This window comes from Neodiprion fabricii, chromosome 4 (genome assembly GCF_021155785.1).
Source record: "Neodiprion fabricii isolate iyNeoFabr1 chromosome 4, iyNeoFabr1.1, whole genome shotgun sequence".
Taxonomy (NCBI): Eukaryota; Metazoa; Arthropoda; class Insecta; order Hymenoptera; family Diprionidae; genus Neodiprion; species Neodiprion fabricii.
Genome location: NC_060242.1, coordinates 27,442,257 through 27,459,602, shown reverse-complemented (window position 1 = coordinate 27,459,602; position 17,346 = coordinate 27,442,257). Strand labels below are relative to the sequence as shown.

The 17,346-nt window shown below is 42.8% G+C and overlaps 1 protein-coding gene across 1 annotated transcript in view; it reads left to right on the top strand.

Annotated features, from left to right (window-relative positions):
• The first annotated feature begins 4,638 nt into the window (after window positions 1–4,638).
• The window catches only part of LOC124179768 (neurogenic locus protein delta), an 81,349-nt gene continuing 68,641 nt past the window's right edge, over window positions 4,639–17,346 (top strand). Inside the window, exon 1 of the mRNA XM_046564492.1 lies at window positions 4,639–4,691. The gene's annotated coding sequence lies outside the window, so the exon portion shown is untranslated. The remainder of the gene's footprint in view (window positions 4,692–17,346) is intronic.

The window sequence follows — 17,346 nt, the reverse complement described above, 5'->3', positions numbered from 1 at the left end:
ACTTTGGAACTCTACATCCAGTAGATAGTACTTCGCATTTCTAATAAAGTGTCAAACTACTATCGAGGTTTGGCGTGAAAGCTAAATCGGATGGTATTCTCCTCTCTCGTAGAGACGCGTTACATGTGAATTCACTGTATGCAATGCAGATGAGCCGATGAGCAAGGCTCTGCTCGGCGTGTAGAAGAGGTCTAGAAACGAAACGTTAGATGCACCGAGGAGCCGAGGGTTCGAGAGCCGACGATGCGGCGTCTAAGGTTGTTGGCGGCGGGGCAGCGAGCGTACTTCCTGCGGTGACCGGAAGTCGCGACTCAGTGAGATCGGAGCCCGTGCAGGAGAGCCTCGACCGACGCCGAGGGGTTCGTGCTAGAGTAACTTCGCCTTGGTCGTCGCCGATTTAGGCACACTGTAATACGCTGGATTTTATACTCGCAACCTGTATGCGGCCATGGGCGTCGAGTCCGAGGCATTTTCAATTTTCCGACAAACCCAGTCTAGTTGCGACGTGTCGTATCTGAGACATTTTTAGGACACGAAAGTTACGTCGGATTCCATTTTCATTCTAGGGAATAATTCGCAGGTCACTTGTTTTCTCTTCTGATTGGAAAAGGTCAAAAAGGTGTTTTGCGACGCCACCCTAAACCGAAATTCATCGAGAACAGTGAAATTCAGTCGCATATAACTTCTGTAATTATCGTTTTTAACGGATAAGAAAAAATACGACCCAATTATCTTCAAGTGACGATTATAATCGTGCGTAAATCACAAGATAGACTTTTTTCGTTATTATAGATTCAGAGGACTAAACACGTTCGTTAAAAGTTCTGCTTATAAAATTCAGCAAACGAGTTTGATCTAAGACGTGATTGCGGAAATGAGTCGATCAAACGATGAGCTGTCCGGTGGAATGGTTACAATTAAATTTTCAAGCCATAAATTATTCAATAGTTACCCATATTTTTGATTTCGTTTTATTACTTTCGCTTCCTGTCTCTCTGATTTTAGTTTTGCAATCTATCGCCGTGTCACACGCTACTCCATTACCATTTACAGTGATAAATTGACGAATGAATCAATTATGGCGATAGGTGATTACACAAGTTTCTCTCATCGTTCCGCGCACGGAAAGCCATCAAGTAGGTATGCATTAGTGTATTTCCGGGGCTTCGATTCAACGTTCGTATAAATCTCCGTGCGGAAATAAAATTTTCGAGCAATCCAATCCTGATCTCCTTTTTTCTTAAATTTTCCACGAAATCAAAATTATACCATAAATAAGTATTCCAACCATTAGAAACTGGATAGCAAATCACCTCGTCGTTTGGAATAAATCGTTCAACGAAATTGAACAAGTTCTATTTTTCAATCTTGCATCTACCTAGTAAAAACTTCGCAGTAATACCAGAAGTGGAGCCGACTTGAATCGATTCGTACTGAATTGTTCCAGCCATCCTTGCAGGCTTGTTAATTTGAACTGAGATCGATAAAGCGACTCGAAGTAAGGCAGGGCCAACGAAGCGACTCCTCCCAGTGTCAGGAGCCCAACTCTCGGCATATATTTCATCGTATACAGGGTATTCAGAAAGTCACTGTGAAATAGCGAGTTCTGTAACTCGTTGTAGCTTTGTGAAAAGAAAGAATCATCGGCGGATCGCACGATCGTTTTGGTAGTGTACAGGAGAATCAAGCTTCCCGATAAGGAAATACCGCCACAGTCTCGAAGTTTGAGAAATTCGGAACCGCCTGTGAAAATGTCGGAACGATTATAAGACAGGATTGAATTAGCGCGGCTTAGGCAACGGATAAACATTTGTCGGTTTCAGTGTGTGGTGTTGACTCAATTTGAAGCGATGAATTGCAGCTTTCTGACCCCCCGAATTACGGTCTTATTATGCTCACAGATAAATCCAACGGCTTTACAAGGCGGGCCTGATCTCGAGGGCCGATTTTCTTTTAAAATTCCATTCACACCGAGCGAACCTTTGTATCGCTTTCTATGGATCACCGCGTGTGAGTACCAAGTGGGCACCTAACTTATACCCACCTTTGAAACATTTCAAAGACGATAACAGACGAACACGGGGACTGAGTGCAGGACTTTTTAGCTCCCAGCTTCGTGACGGCAAAGTTGTTGTCTACCGACGTACGCGCCTTTCTATGCGAGCAATCGTCGTACCCACCTTACACGAACGCTTGCGGGCACGTGATTGCTTGTTTATTTTTCCCTGTTCATGAACGAGCGACCGATTCTAACAGAATCAAATCTGTTATTGTACAGAATGTATCAATTAGTATTTAAGCCGCATCAGTTTATTCGATTTACGTGCCCAACCGGGCGTGAAATACCATTTTTTCTTCCTCAATCTGTCACGCATAAACGTTGGAATCTGGATGGCTCGAAATGCTTTCCAGCCGTACCATGTTCTCCATCAGGTGGCGATATCAGGTGCGTCGCTTTTTTATATCAAAACTGAAATCCGAGATCCCGCCCACCTGCGGGGGTGTCGTTAAAAAGCCCGGACTGCCTCCCTTCGATTCAACGTGCTTTTCGAAATCACCGTTCAATCGCCGATCAACCTCTCAACTTCGCTTTTCCTTTTTTCATACCGATTCACTTAAACATCCTTGTTTACAATTCCAATTACGTGAATTATACAAATTTCCTTGCCCAGAAGATAACTAGTGTACAAGAAGGCTCGCAAAACCGACTATTCTTCTATTGTCCGAGTAATTGTGAGACGGTTGTAAATTCGATTCACGATTGATACGCAAGATACAAAAAAAAAAAAAAAAAAAACGACACGCTGACCTGATGTCGGTAGCGTAAATGTACACAGGGAAATCTAATTCCCATTCAATTCCAAGACCGAATAGGTTAAATAGTACCGGAACACAATTTGACCGTCGATCAGGTAGGTGTACATCGTATAATGTATACGCGTTGAAGAACGAATGATATAATTTATTCCTGAGCATAATATACGTGATGGAATTCTTTCTTCCCATTCGATTCTCGGCATCTGTGTACAATGCATTTCTCTCCACGATAATGGGATAGAATTTATCGGGGTCAGTTCCCCGTCAAAGTGGGGCTAAACAAGACATTCACCTCTTCTCTCGACTTCGACCGACTGGCAGCCGTCTGTCCCTGGACCCGGAGTGCAGCCTGTAAACGAAGCAGGTACACATGGGTCTCTTTCGCGGCCATCTGCTGCTGATGTCGTGACACCTGAAATTTATCGAAGTTATATGGAGGAAGGTGCGGCGCGTCGTTGGATACCCGACTCTCAGCCGCCTGTGGAGCACCATCGCAGGTTCATGTACCTTTACCGATGGCTCTAGTATTACCTTGATTAACGCTGCCCGCTTGACCACTTACAATTAGGTCCGACGAGCCGAGGAGCATCACGGTGAATATTAATACTTGATACTGGTTTTTAGGATGCTGTGAGAAGAGAGATTGTCAAATATGTATATTCGAGATCGGGTACTCGATAGTATATCTCGATACTTTTTTACCACCAATTATTATCGGAAACAACATTCACGCGCACGCGAAACTACCTTCAATTTTTATTTACCAAAAATAAAGAAAACGAAACGTCCACCGACTCACGGCACAGTATCAGCTTTTGGGGATGTAAAACGCGTAAACACTGTAAATTCGGAATGATGCAAGATGGTCACTTACTAATCGTGCATCGTGATACGGTCTTGTTTACATTTATTGGGGCACAGACGAGGAACGATTCGAGCCGACGCTGTGATGGAATGTCAACAACAGCTGAGATGTATGTTCAAGTTACGTCAGTCGGTCAGTAATCGTCGCGACGCTGGTAGAGTTCGATCCGTCAAGTCTTGTCGGAATCGAAGTCAAGTCGAGGAGTGAATCTTCGTCACTCCGGCTTGTTTAACGGTTAATTGCCGAACAAGTGACTTTGGGTCGTCGATTCATGTTCGATATAGGCTCTCTTTCCACAAAGCGATGCTAAGAGGTTCAGAGTATTTTTCAGTCTTAAAAATAATTGGAACAAAGCTGGTTGTTATATTCGGTTTGTTGAGAGTTCGAGCGTATTTAAGTGAAATTGATCCACGGTGCGACGATTGGAAGAAAGTAACGAAGAGCGCAATCGTGTTGAGTTTTGTTTAAAACTCATTGAATGTTTATGCGCAGAGATCGTCGTGCAGAAAAATTTCGAAGCAGTTAAATAACGTCAATATTTAGCGACAGTGACGATTACCATGCCTTCTCACTGACAAAGGACGACTTTAAAGAGGACGTGAAGGTAGAATAAAACTCTAGTGTAGGAATATCAGTTGCGTAATCATGATTCAGTCAGGATGGTGGTAATAAAATGACAATATCAAGAGTGATGATCGTGACATTATGTTTATTTTTTAATTCAAGTTCACGTTCAGACAGTATCACGGATTAAAATTCGATCGTTGGTGGTACGAATATGCGAAAAGATTGTTCCTTTCCAAAATCAGTGGTTTTGAAAGTGCGACGATCATCTATATTACGCGTGAAAGAGTGAAGTGGTCGAAGCAAACACCCGGAAATGACTGAACTGCAACACGGATCTGACAACGAAGGAGGGAACGTCTTCGGATGGGTCTCTAGTATCTGGATGGTCGAGGATTCACGCTCTCTGCTTGTTCTTCCCACTTCTTTCGCCTCGACGAGTCTAGTGAGTATTATACATATGTGCATGTGTGTACGTTATTCTTGAGTCATACTCGAGGTATTTTTTACGGAAACGCGCATTTCCTTGGACAGTAAGGTCTTCGGTAACTCGCGTCTGTCTTCGGTAATCTTCGGCACAGTTACTCGAGTTGCGCTCTTCGTTTCAAGCCTATTTCGTACCGTTCAACTCGTCGCTCTATCGACTCGTTATTATACGTGTATGAAATTCTGCGAAGAGACCAACGACGCAGCAAACATCGCGGTACGAGAATAGAAAAAAATTTGTGGAAGTTCAGCGGTGTTTCACATCACATGTTTATATTTGGCACTTCGGACGAACGGAAGCGTTTATTTATAAGCCAATTAATAGACACCCCTTCTTAACTCATTCATCCTAAATTTAACTGAGACGTCGTAATATTAAGACAAGAAATCACATTCATATTCAAGCTAGCATAGAATAATTAAATTCCTCTTAGTTTTGCACAAATAGCCTGTGAAGTTTGATCATTATAAAAGTCAGCGAACGACGGTTTTCCCTACTTTGTACGCAAACCCGAATACCTTACTCTATACAATCCTTACCACTTTTCACAAGTGAAAAAGAAAATGTGCTGGCTGTATTACTTCTATGTCGTCACTGAATATGACACAAAATGCAGGTACTCTCGAAGTTTGAAGAGAAACAAACAATTTATTTAAAAATTGGAACGAATGCTGCCGGAAAAAGGCTTCGTTGGGCAGTTTGGTAGCAGCAAACCAGATTATCGATCAATTTGATATCAATATCTGAAATGTAGGCTATAATCCCGAGACTTGGTATTACAGAGGTAATGAGATACGGTATTGCAGGCAACCACAATTGACAGAGCGTATCAAGGTCTTCTGTTTATAAAGTACCAGCTATTTTGTTCATTCAGGATACTCGATTGCCGTGCCATGCCGTTTCTAAGCTCGCTTTACTCGATTCATTCGACCATTGTTTCGATGGCTAGCCGTTTTCCGTTTCCAACGGTTAAGGTTTCCCCCAGACGGATTCGAGGCAGAACCTCCGGAGCTGGAACACCTGGGCGACAAAATTCGTAAAGGAAACCCCGCGATAATTGATATCACGCGTGCTGGATAAAACACGCGGTTTCAATTTCCTCGAGCAGCTACACACGTACCGCATATTGTACCCTGGACATTAGAAGCTGCTTCAACCTCGTTCTCGAGTTCGCTGCACTCGACTATCTTCCACTACACCGTTTCCTGGTAACTTTTCATTCGCGGTATAATTTAATTCCACCTCACGGTTGAAACCGCGTACGAAGGCGTGGATTTTCAACCACGCAAACCTTCATTTTTCCCGATCGCGTTTCCGGATTCAACTTATACACAGCTTCCTCAAGCTCGCGCGACGTCCTATTTCTAAGATTTCGAATCCCCTTCAGGAAAGCGTCCCGAACACCTGGACGCCCAAAGTGTCCAAAGAAAGCTGCGAGTGCCCGCAGTGCGATATCCGAAGTGCGATAAGGAGACAAGGCACAGTTAGGCCGCAGGTACGCAAAGGGAGAGAGAAATGGTGACAAAAAATAGCTCTATACTCGACAATCAGCCACAGACAGGAAGTCTAATTTGTATTTTCCTGCCAGCCTCGCCGGCCCGGGGAACTTTTATATACCTACATGGCACATCGCGTCCTGGAAGGGTTACACGTCTGGACATTTCGAACCTGCCTAATAAATATAACGACCCAGCTTGCGTCGCCGTTCGTATAATTACGCCTGCCGCATGTGCCTTACTTCGCGTTACGTAATACGGGAAATCATTCCCACTCGCATTGCGCGTACATTGTAACAGTGCACTTATGAGTCTTTTGGTCCGTTCACGATGGCACATCTCCGCGAGTTCGATTCCCATTTCCGTCTTTCGTTTTTAACGAAAGTACGAAAATGTTATGCATCCATAACGCGGGGCTGGATCCAGTAGCTAAGTCTCTCTTTTCGCACAAACGCACGCCGATTCGCACGTACGTACGTTCGATATCTCACGTGTTGAACTCTCTCTTCGTTATGATATCCCTGAAGCGCCGTTTCGTCGTTCCGTACGGTTCTTCGCGCTTGTACTTTCGTTCTGTTTCGGTGGCGATGAAATGCACTGCTGCCGACCCTAATGATCCTCCCGCTTCTCATAGCCAACGTTATACCGCTCGATGCACGCCTCCGTATCTACACCACTCATACGCGTATACGCCGAGAGACTCTCAAAGTAATAAACCAGGGGCCATTAAAGAGATCCTTGCCAACGTAATACATACGCTTGGATCTAACGTATCGTCTGGCCCATACCGTGCGGGAGATTACGGCTAACGATGATTCAGATTTCACCTGATTACCACAATTAATTAACGGGCATTGTTTATTTTCTTGAATAATGAAAAGAAACGTTGTTGAATAAACGACGGTCACCGAATGCCTACCATTGGTAAATTAATTTCAGTTTCAGAAAACGCACGATCGTTGTTCAAATGTTTGGTCTATTTGAAGAGAGCGAAAACGGCATTTATACACTGGTCGTTTTCATCATCTGTATTGGATAATTTAGGGGAGTCTCGCCGTGTGTGTTTTTCGGTATTCGAGGGCGTGTATACCGCATAGTGTTAGTTCGATCGTGTCTAAAGAGTCCTTTGGCTTCCGGTTGGCGACGCCTAGACCACCCAGCCACCGAAAGTAGGTACCCTTTTGTAAAACGACACCTGTGGACTGATCCCTAGTGATCAGAATTTTCCAGATTTCAAATCGGTGAATACACACGAGGTATCAAACATCGGTTCGGTCCGGCGTCAAGTGACTTATAATTTGAGAAATGTATCATTTTTTCACTTCAATTTATGTCCATAATGATCCACAAATCGGTGAAAATTCGATATATTCTCGCAATTAAGACCGCAGATATTTGGACGTGTTCGCATATCTGGGCCTGGTGATATTCAAGTTTCACTTCCCGGAGTCGTTGACTTTTAAAGAGAGAGAAGTGACCCTCCTCGATTACTGTAATTTGGGTGTCTGGGTAATTGGGCGCCTCGGGCTTCTTCGCCACGCGGCGACGCGTACCTATCGTCGTTTAAAATTCGGATTCTACAAGCCATTGAATCGGAAAGATCATTCGAACAAATGGATAATCGTTCCTCGACTACGTTAGAAAATTATTCCCAATTCAACGATCCTTGTGTATCACACGAATCGTACACGGACCAGACTAGTCCGAACCGATTCTCTAAGCTGCAGGGCAAAATCTTCACCAATCGGATGTACCAATGTTTAACCTAAATATTTACCCTCCGTTAGGGAGACGACTACGGGATCGCTTCTGTCCTAAGACGCTACTTGATCTCGAGCGGTGTTCGAAGCCACACAAAGATACGAGCCACTCGAGAAGTCGATTGTTTGCTTACCGGAAGTAGAACTTTGCCGACAATTCATACATTCAGGTGAAAGGAAAGTGGAAGTGAAATCCAGATGGCCGGTATTACGTACCTTATTTTCGAGTGTGTTCGGCTCAAGTTTTACCTTCGGATGCGTACACATACCGCTTCTTTGCGAGAGCTGTTTACTCTATCTCTAAGATACCCATTCCTCTCTCGACCGCAAGATTGAAAGAAGAAGAAAGAAAGAAAGAAAGAAAGAAAGAATGAAAGGCCAGGAATAATATCTACTCCTGGAAAGAAAGAGGGAGATCGGGTTGACCGGCTAAATACCTAGGGATCAGGAAATACGTGTAAGGGACACTCGGGGGAGTAAGGATAAATCCTTGTCGTCGTCGAGGTGGGACGAAAGGTGGCGCGTGGCACTGGATCACGTGGTCCCTACGAGGCCAAGAAATCGAGGCAGACTTTTTCGAAGACATCACGTTCGGCGGAGGAACGCCGTGCAGCAGCTCTCCTCTCCGTTTCATGGTTGTCGCCAGATGTCTGGGTGCTTCCAGCAGCTGCAACCACCTTCGTCGTCGTTTCCCTTCCCTTCTTTCCTGCTACCTGTACAAGTCTCGTTGCCCTCTCTTTCTCCAGGCGTGGTATTAAACGGGCTCACAAATTTTTATCAGCTGCTCCTCTCGGTCCGGATGATCGTACGTCTCTTGAGTCTCGAGTTGGAAAATAATCTCAATCAGGGAACCTTTGTCGAATTTTCTGCAAATCCGAAACGAGCCGCGAGGAGAAAGAAATTTGAACCACCGTCGGCATTTTTTTTTTCCCATTCCACCTACCCGTACAGCACATTCTCTTTTTGCCTTATATGCACGCGGAGATGAATTAGCAGTGATTTATTTTCATTGCATACAAGAGTAATACTTAACCAACTAGAGCGTGTAGCATTCTGCTCAGCGAAGTACGTCGAGCAAAGACTTCTCTGGCATTACGAGTACGTACGTATGTAGTTTCCCAGCAACTTTGTTTCAAATGAAATTATATCAACTACCGTTTTCACCGGGATTTTACCTTCCATACGCTGTTTGGCGGGGACGAGAACAAACTAGCGGTCAATTTACGGCTGCGTCCGTGTTTCAACGTTACACATCGTATACACATGTATATGCTTACGATTATTTCACCAGCAAGTGCAGAAATTACGTTCAAAAAATGCGCTCGGTTTAGCTCGTTGCAATCATTACAATGAAAACCTGCCGATGAAACGATTCCACCAAATTTTTGACCGTAGATAACGAAATTTTCAAACTGACCATTGTAGTCAATGACGTTGTTTCGTAGGCAAGATCCATATGGAGGAGGCCCCGTTTTACTGTCCGGCTGACGTAAATGGACCACAAGGTGTTTCTCCTCGGTAGAATATCTCCTCTCCTCTCCTCTCGACTCCTCTTCTTTCCTCCTCCGTTAGGTATAGAGTGAACCGCGTGTATAATGTATGTATAAGAGAGCCTTCTGCTGTCTTTCAGCTTGTCTCCCAGCGACAGCTGCAAATAGTCTCCGTCTCCTTCCTCACTTGGTTCCTGACTCTCGGGCCCGGTTTGGGCCTTGTTTTGGACCCGGGCCAAGAGCCGATCAGGCCCAGTATCTGCCTTCAGGTTACGCAAGTTCGTTTCGATCGATCCAGACGGCCAAGGTCAACCCATATCTCATGTATATATATATATATATATATACATATACATATATATATATACAGTCCGGCTATAAACCTGCAGCACATCCTACCGTATTACCAAACACTTCTTCTTCTTCTTCTTCTTCGTCTTCTTCTTCTTCCTTTTCCTTTTATTGGTTATAATCGGGATCCCTACTACCAAACACTGCACGCTACTTGCGATGCTTGTATACCGGTATATTTTCTTGCCGAGCTATTTCCAGGAATTATGCGAACATCTGCGAGCGAATTAATTAAATTTCGCCCTTTAGGTAGATCGATTATAGGTATACCTATACACCTATGTACGCCGCAAGCCGTTATATCGAAACTTTTCCCACGAGAGGATATCTCGGATACACAGTACTGTGGAAAAAAAACGTAGAACAAAAATTGGATTTTATTAAAAAAAGATAAAGAAATTATATTGAAACAAGAGATGTGAAAAGAAACGAGAGAGTAATTACAGTAAATTAACGTCAGCTCGCGTGGTTTTTACTTTCATTTTATATTATTCTTTTTCGCCATTCTTATAGTACCGGTGATTGAAGGTATCGGCATCGGATTAAATTTGATAAATGGGAAACGTATACGGATTGTAAATATCTTCTTCTTAGTAAAAAACCAAACACCGATATCGAGAGTGACTGTAAAGAATTAGTCACTGTTTCAGAAGAAAAGCTTCCGAGGATACGTTGACCAACATTTTTTTCATAAAATATCAACCGCGAAACCGTGAAAAACTTGTGCAGAAACATTTTCCGCGTTCATCCTCGACCTGATTCTTTCCTGAACAATTATCCAGAGCCTAGAATAATAAATTTTCCGCAGCTGAAGTAAAGTTCCCAAAGTTTCGCCAAATAACCTTGATTAATTATTGTTCAATTCGGTGATTAGCAGCCTTTAGCGAGGTGTGAAGACAGCTTGAACATCCCCATCCGTATATTAACATCGCGTGGATTCGTCACCAAACAGTTCCGAGGAGTTATGCACGAGGTTCTCGAATCGACTGAGACACGCGATACCGGAAGGTGTGTCGATGGAAACAGAAGCGGGGATCAATCGAGCTGCACGAGCAGTTACCTCGTCTCCCCTTTTTTCGCCGGGTTCAAAAATCAGGAGAAGGGGTGAAGATTTCGCGCGCGATTTACTCATTATCGGATTCCGCCCTATCGACTGCAGCTACTCAAGTGGCAACGAGGGGCGATATCCATCTTCCCTCAAACCACTTTGAGCGATAATTTCCGGGGCGTTATTGCAATCCACCGACGGACTTTGTTACGATCGTGTGTGTGTGTGTGAGTGTACGTAAACCCAAAATCGTGATCGAGGTCCCGGCGAGGTCCAAATTTTTTTTTTTTTTTTTCCCTCCCCTTTCCTCCTCAAATAATAATCGATGCGATTCAGTCCCGGAGCGTGATTGATCGCTGACATTTTTATATAACGTATAATATCGCCGGTGGCTACTTTGAGGGATAAAGAAGTCGTTCGCTGTGCCTCAGTCAGAGAAAGCATATTATTTTTCACGTGACATATGTTTCTGTTTTTTTTTTTTCCTTGTTGGTAATATATTACGTTACCTGCAGAGATATTTATTTGTGACGCTACCTTCCATAGCTGTTATATGTATAGGAATAATTTCGGACCCCTTTTGTCGGAAGCCTTGGAATTATGAAAGTACTCTGTATACGTGCATACGAATTTCTCTCAGTATGCATTCCTCGAGCAGTCACGCCAATCATTCTGATGCGGGTGCCACTACAAAGTATCAAGGATAATACCGGGTCGTAAAGCGATAATTAGACCCTGAAAGAAGAGCGTTTGCATCACGTTACCGGCGCGACCTACTTCAAGTCGGACACAGTTATGTGGGATTGCGAATTCATTCTCAGATTGCCGAAACGACACATCGCCGATGTTTTTTTCCTTCTTTCTTTCTTGTTTTTGACGATTTTGGAAAGTGAAGGCTTTGACGGTTTTTTGTTTTCCGAAATCTGATGCTTCAGAGGTTACAACTATTTTCATCGAATGTACACATAGAATTAACATCGTCTTCTTTTCCTTTTTTAATAAAACTGGCTTGTACGAGTGTAAATAAAGTCATTCCGGAATCAATGTAATTCCGATGCAAGGTCTGATACATTTAAATTCTTCGACGCAATGAGAGAAAAAATTTAACGAGTTGCATAATATTTTACACCTAGAAAAATTAATCCATTTCAATATAAATCTGTTGAAAAAATAATGTATTCGTTGGAATAAAAATTTATTGTGTTGAATTGAATTTTGATCGAATCCAAATGAAATTATATTTTTTAGGCAGAGTTCGGAAAAAAAATTTGATTATTGAAACAATTGTTTTGGATTATTCCTAATCGACGAATGGAGTCAAATAGCATTCAAATTTGGGAAGTGTACGTCGTGGACAATAGCACATAAAAATTGCATGTTTACTGTTCAAATGTCACACATTTTTAAATTCAGTTCGAAACACTTTAGTGTTTGAAAAAATTGTGTTTTAAAAAACTTCTCAAAGCGTATTAATTTTCATCACTCATTGTCAGTAAAAATGAATCCTAACCAATCCGCTTCATAATTCAGCCGAAACAAGCGCAAGCCTGGTAACGAATTTCTACTAAAGTAAACAGCAGGTACGTTTTTACACCCGTAAAGTGCTAAATGTGACCGCTTTTGCGATTTCCCGGAGGTTGGACACCGTTCGCAATTTAATTTGCGTCATTTCGCGTTAATAATTGACTTGCGTGAACACGCCTCGAGGATGATTACCGGTCGGTGAGTAACGATCAAAGAGGTTTCCTCTACTTCGCAGGCTGCTTAACGGGACACGTTGGTGAAACGCTAAATTTTTTCGATTTGCCTAAAATTTAACCTCATAACAAAGCTCCCCACAGAACACGTGGCTCTCACTCGCTTCCAATCAATCACGTTCCATATTTGTTCAGGTATTATTTAAAATAACGTTAAACAATGGTGTTTTTCGAAAAGCTCCTTGCGTTACAGTTCTTGTAAAGATCTGAAAGAATTCCACAGCTATTGCACGAGCGTAGAGAACAAAAGTTACTTAAAAGAGGTTTGATGAACTAGATATTTTTCAAGAAACCTTCAAATCATCAGACCTCTTTAGTTCGAAAATTTTTGCGAAAATTGCCAATTATCAATTACCGGGACACTTAGGTAGGTAACTTGTCAGATCACAATTTCCGTGGTAACTTTTGTTTTCTACCATCGTCCAACAGCTGTGGAATTTTTTCAGATTTTTAAGCCGAGCATTGTAACGCAAGGAGATTTTAAAAAAACACCACTCTTTTAGGCTATTTTAAATAATACCTTGGCACACATGACACGTAACTGATTGGAACCGAGTGAAAACCACTTTTTTTATGGAACTTTATTATCAGGTCAGATAAGAAAATCGAATGAGTCTAGAGTTTCACAGACGTGTCTCCTTAATTCGCTCCTCCGCGACTCGCATTCGCGAGAAGTTGCAGACACGAGACCTCCTGGACGGAAATCCCGAAGCAGCGTTGTTGACCAAGTAGGCACAGCTAATAGCCGGGCTACCGGGTTGATCCGAGGTGGAAGCCGCGAGCTATTTACGAGCTCCAAGACGCCGCGATCCTTCCTTCTGCCCCCGGGCTGCGATGTGCCTTCCTTGTCAGGCTCCTGAGCTCCACCCTTTCACCCTGGAACCTGAAAGAGGAAATTATATGCGGCAGTAGCGAGCAGTGTTTACTCGAACAAAATCGGCCCGCCGATAAAACTTTCATTTGGCGTTATAGTTGATATGGTAAAAAATGGTAACAGTCAAGGGTTGTATAATAATCGCAACTAGAAATTTCTCTATGTTTCGGACGTGTTCTGTGTTCTGTCTATTCTATGGCGACCAAATATGTGAAACGACTTACAGGCTGGGTATGGACTCGGTACAGTGTTCATTGTGGTGCAGTTGAGCACGTGAGCAGTTATCCTATACGTTCCATCTTGCCGGTATAAGTTTTCCATTTTGCCCGCAAGTTGAGGACAAGATGGAATTTTTCACGTCTTTGCTTAAGGTCTCGCTCAAGACTGATTAAAATAAATTATCAATATTATGTTATGCTATTTTTTTTTTTTTACATAAAGTTAAAGCTTCCACCTACCCTCTATCACCCTAAATCGTTACTTGTACCAAGTTTTCTTGCAGCTCTAACCGTATCAAAACCATTTATATAAGGATTGCATTTCCATTTTACTAGAATTTTCTAGTAATCGTGAAAAAAAAAATAAAAATGTATTCTCGGTGTGAGCTGGATTGGTTGTGAAGATCCTCGGACGATCGAAACGAGGCGATCTTAGATCACGAGAGAGGAACTCGACACCTGGAGCCACCTGGAAACACCTGGAAAAGCCTTAGAATGGTACAATCGCACCTTCTCGAAGGTGAGATCCGGGATCAAGGCGAACGTCTGTTTCCTCTTGCGGATGATGTTTGTCCGCAACGCATCGCGCTCATCACGCACGCCCTGCAGAGACATTTTTTGAACCACGTGTGCAACGCGCGTAGTCAGGTGTAACAGACGAGGGCAAATGTGTAGGAATATACGAAGCGGCAGATGGGCTAATTTTTTCACCGCAGCAATAATTTATTGGCAGGAATCCGTATCATCGAAGAGGGATGATTGCAGCTCGAGTGATTTTTGGACCTGCTGTATAAGTAGGTGCGGATCGAAATTCATTGCAGTTATTTGCGTAACCGTAGCTGTGCTTCTTCGGATACTTTTTTGTAACTCTTTTACAGGGAATGGAATTACTTAATTTAGAAAAATAAGTATATTTCGATCGAAGTGTGTAGAAGAAATTTATTCCCGCGCGAAATTTTTTTTTCTACAATTAGCAGTAAAATCTTTTAAAAGGTCTCCGAGTTTCTGAATTCTTTGTGAAATAATTGAGTACAATTATTTCTATTTTTATCCCTTAATTGGAGCGAAAATATAACGAATAACTACGGATAAAATCGAACAAAGTTGGCAATAATATCATACGGTTGTTAATAATAAAATATCAAATTTTTTTTTATCGCATAGATTACGTTGATGGAACAATTTATGGATTCAATAATCAATTTTTCAATCGACGAAATTATCACCCTGAAACTAATCCAAAGCGGCCCAGAAACAAACGCGATAATTTATCTTTGTGGATAATAAAACCTCCACATGGGGCATCGAACGTGATATCAGCGCGGTAGTGAATATATGCTTTCAAATTTTGAGTCTAAAAGAGCTTGTCGCAAAACAAATCTTTACCGTTTTTAACAATAGTTTTTCTGAACCAATTCCATCCGAGATATGAATGAATTTACTGTTTCAAAAGCGCTGATTCCCTAAAATTTCTAAAAGAGCAGAAAAATCCAGTAAACCCCATAGCAAAAGATGCAAGATTTCATAATAGCAAAGTTCAAACTTAAAAACGATTGACCTACGTCAAAAATTTATACAATTAATTTATCATCCACCAGGGTTTAAAATTGTTTTCATACATTTGATTAGATGTGTCTTAATTATTTCGGATCTCAAAATATACCCGCTACTGAAATAGCAAATTTAATCAAATCTTCAACGCGTTGTTTAACAGAAAAAAACGAATCAAAACTGCTAGAAAATATAGGATTTGTTTTCCGTCAAGGGTTGAAAATGATGCGTACCTAAAAAATTATCTCGCAGTTCCGAATACGACCTTCGAATCCGGTTCTCGACCTCGCGGAATTCCTGCAAAGCGACAAACGCATTTCCCTAATAATCATCGACTTTGAGGAACGAAAAACGATAGGCTATACGAAAAGGCAGCGCAGAGTGCACCGGAGACGAGGAGGCACGAGTTCAGAACTGACTCCTCGGGCTTCGAGAGGCCTCAGAAGGGCCCAAAGCCGGCGAATGCGGAACCACAGAGGACACGACGCTTGGAGGGTCCTCGAATCAGTGGATGGATGGAGTTCGCGTCGTCGCGGCAGGAATTACGGGAGAGGCAGGAAGTGCGTCGAGGGGGCCTCGAAAGGGCCTTAGTCCTTAGTCCTTAGGGGGCGTCCGTCCTTCCTGTAGTCACCACCTCCGACCACCCCCACTTTCGCCGCCTCGCGCAAACAGGCAGATGTTCGGATTCGGGCACGTGCTACACGATTCGGAGGCTTGTTGTTCCTGAACAGCGCAGCGCTTTTAAGGTCCTGCACGCTGCTCGGCAGGTATACGCGAAGCACAATCGGAAGGAGGGGGGGACCTGCGAGGATCCCGGACACTTTGTGCGAGTCGCATGGTGCTGCTGCAGGTATTATACATGAATCGAGTGCCGACTGCACTCCGCCCTCCCCCCACCTCCACGGAGAGTGCCTCACTACCTGCGCACCTACAATGGAGAGAAAGAAAGAAAGCTCCCATTCATCGGGTTAGTTTGCTCGCGAAAATTTTACCACGCTTCGATTCTTTGCTGCGGGTATTGGTTACAGCTATACGCTCTTTGTGTCATGCGCCTCGGTGCAGGGAACTACCGATAATGCACGTATTTCACTCGCGATTTTGCATGATGTCTGAAATAGGAATTGGTCGAGACTATTTTCTCATTTCATATTTTCCGGCTATTTTTGCAGTGGTTAAATCGGTAATTAGAAGCGAGAATTATACTTGCTTTACGATTAAATAAAATACAGCTTTATAAGCACGATTTTCTTAACAATTCTTAGTTAGAATAGCGAGAAAACCGAACGAAGTATACACTCAAATAATACTTTCAAGTATAAGTGAAGTTGAGAAAAATTACAAAAATTAATTACTGCGGACATATCATTCATAAAGCTTGAATGTTCCCGACACACTCTACCGTTACTGTAATATTTCAACTTGGGACAGTATTTTGAAACCTGATTTCACAATGTAAATCAATTTTCCCGTGAATCGATTTTGATCGACTATATACAGAGTATAGCAAATTGCTTTTCTCTTACCCCCGCAAAGTTCTAGCATATTCCCCCGCCTCTTCGACACGTGTTGCTAATTTATTGATATATTCATAGTAAAACTCATCTAGGAACAATGAAAAATAACAGTAATACTACTAGCGATAAGTTTGGCAAATTCAATGGTAATAAAACGTCGGTCATACGCGTGTGCACTTTCCGCTGATCTGCCTCCCGGGCAACAATACATCGAATACTCTACTTTCATTCGTAAAAATGATCTTCGAAATAACAGCGTACGTGTATATCGAAAAAGGGGCGTAATTGTTGTTCGTTGGACTTCTGGTGTCGGATCAGGCACTTGGTAGATTACATGTTTTTTCGGGCGTGAACCTCTCTCTCTCTCTCTCTCTCTCTCTCTCTCTCTCTCTTTCTCTCTCTCTCTCTCTATTGGTCTGCACGCCAGCTAATTCACCTACCGTATCCACGATACGTATTTCCTGTCTCGAAGACGCGCTTCGCGGTGTTCCGAGCTTGTACACGTACATTGTACAGTATAACAGAAACTAGAGGCCTGTCCGAACCTCGGATCG